Source organism: Octodon degus, unplaced genomic scaffold (genome assembly GCF_000260255.1).
Source record: "Octodon degus isolate 3935 unplaced genomic scaffold, OctDeg1.0 scaffold00388, whole genome shotgun sequence".
NCBI classification, from domain to species: domain Eukaryota; kingdom Metazoa; phylum Chordata; class Mammalia; order Rodentia; family Octodontidae; genus Octodon; species Octodon degus.
In genome coordinates, this window is record NW_004524964.1 from 532,167 (window position 1) to 535,032 (window position 2,866).

Here is a 2,866-nt window from a genome sequence, read left to right on the forward strand (position 1 = left end):
AGAACAACTGTAGGGGGACCCAAATGGGATGCCCATGGTTTCAGAATTTTTAATCTGGATAAAGATACTCAGTCCTGTCTAAAATTTCTGCATGGCTTCCCTAACCTTTGGATGAAGACTGGATATTCTGGTGGTAAAGGTCAAATGCAAGCCTTTACAAATGCTTCTGCTTGGTAAAATAATAAATGAAAACAATTTCATTCATCACTTACATCACTCATAGGAGGTCCAAGCTTACTGTCACCAGCAAGGGTTGAAAGAGAGAGGGGGAATGGATGTTAAAGAAAGAATATTTGACTCTCTTAATTATACTGAGTATAAGACAAATGGATCTTGGAGAATAGTGGGAGATTAATCTGTGCTTCAACAAATGGTGATTGGCTTGGGAGATAGCTCAGTGCTGTAAGCCTTGGCCTGGCAGCCACAAGATCCTGAATTTGATTACTTTTACAAAAAAGTGTATTCACTTAAGTTCTGGGAAGGTAGTTTGGTGTCTACGTGCCTTCTTGGCAAGAGCAAAGAGCTGGGACCAACCCTCGGTATGACATGCTGTGTACATCCCCTAGATGATCTGGATACTGAAAGCCAGCATGATGGCCCAGACCTGTAATCCCAAAACGGGGCAAGCTGAGATTGGAAGATTACCACTGGATGGATCTGCATCACCAGAGCCTGTAACAAATAAATAAGTAAATAAATAAATGAATGAATAACACTAAAACAACAAGAAATAACCAAATGGTGACCACAGTTCTGTTTCTGCCAGCTGTGGCTTTGTTTCCTGCACCTTGGAGACAGAGTGACTACCTATCACTACTACTACCTTGTAATGAAGAATGATTTGTCTTTCCTGAAATAAACACACACAGGGTACAGAGCTGTCACTTCTGCATGGAACTTTCTGTAAAACCATCCTAATCCTCTTGCATTTCTGCCCTCCCTCCTGCCAGCCTGCCCTTTCCCCCAATTCCCATAACCTAATTTCATTCTTGTTGATATTCTTGATTGCAGCTCATGTTATGCCATGGAAGGCTACCATGCATTGAACTCTTTAGGGTTACGCACTTGAAATATCCCTATTGTGCATTTTTCCTTTTTCATTATCCTCACCCTTGCCCTTCACCCTGAGATCCTTTCCCTGTCAGGAGTGATTCATCCTCTTGTTGCTCTTCTGTTCACTCTTCACCATTCCCTTTGTATGTATGCACTAGAAAGAAATATAATACTGAGTGAAAGAAAGTATTCATTGTTTATCCCACAGTATCTCTCATCTGAGAGAAGCAAAGGATACTTTTAATTATTATCCAATATATGGTACTGTTTCTTCCACTGCTAAGATTCTTGAGTTGCAATTCCACAAATGGGTAGAAAATGGAAAGGTACAACTCTGTTATCTTTGAAAACAAACTAACAAAAATATTCGGATTGTTTTAAAAATCAGTTCTACAAAGTGATAGGACTAAGAATGACTGCATCAAACTAGATTCTGAAAAGTCAACAAGATCATTTGTGACCATTAACCATGGCTATTTATGAGCTAATATGCTACATAAGAAATTGTGGTGATCTTGAATAAGACTGGCGTAGACTATGAATGAGAAACTTGGCTATTACTCCACTGTGCAGAGCAGCGTGAGCATGTTTGAAAGGCAGATCTCCTAGGGGATGTCTGAGAATTAGTGTGTCCTCTTTTCAAGGTCATTGGAAAACTTCAAGAGCCAAATGAAGGCAGAACGAGAACTTGTCCAGCTCTTTCAGGAATGAAGACATGAGTTATTCCACTAGTAAAGAATTTCAAGAGCTTTGATCCTTGCTGCAAAGATATATATATTTATGCATTTTTTGTATTCCTGCACACTGTAGCACGACTGTGCTTGACATAACATCACTAGTTAGATATTGTTAAATCTATGTGAGGGCCTGGGATATAGCTGGAGGCATAGTGCATGCTGGGAAGCACGAGGCACCCAGTTTGATTCCTTGTACCAAGAAAAAAATATACATAATATATTCAGTAATGTTACAAGCATAGTAAGCATAACTCAATGGAAAAGTTGCTTCTCTTTCTGATAAAAGTGATAATGTGTTCCCAGGCTTATGAGGGATAATTGTACAGGGAACCTCAGCTCTGGGTATGCCCTGTGTGGATGTTTCTGTATATGGTTGCTATAATGTAAACAGGACTGAGTAGAGGAGATGTACGCTGATTGTGAATGGGACCATCCAATCAGCTCACAGCTGGACTAGAATAAAAGCCCAGCAAAGAGAAAGCCTTTTGCCGTGTTTGGAAGTTTCAGTTACAAGATTCACTCTGGACTGACTCCTGACTGGGACTCTCCAGGGAGTCCCCAGACTTTTGGTAAGATGGGCTTCTATTTTTTTGATGTCTCTTGTTCTGTGACTTCCACCTTGTTGGGCTGACCGGGTCAGGTACTGCTTGCTCTGACTGGCAGATGTACACTGGCACCATAGACTCTGCTGCTTGTAAACCTAACTGAAACCCTCCCTTCTACCTCTCCCCAGGACATCACCAATCACAGTGTAACATGGCAATATTTGGACTCTATTATTTAGCGTCAAAATAAGATGCAAGAATGTTGGATAATGATGTGAAAATATTAATGTTTAAGGAAGTCTTGAGCGTAATTTTCCTTCTTTACCACATTATTCATTGTATGTGCTTAGCATATATGCTATTCAATTGGATCCTTCTGAGAACCCTAATAAATTCATAACGTTATTTTAACTTTAGTACACTGATTCACTCTCACATACTGAAAGAAAAAATAATATGATCAAAATACTTTTATCATTCTGAATTTTGGTGTAATTTTTTTAGGTTATATTGCATTTTATTTCTTTTTTT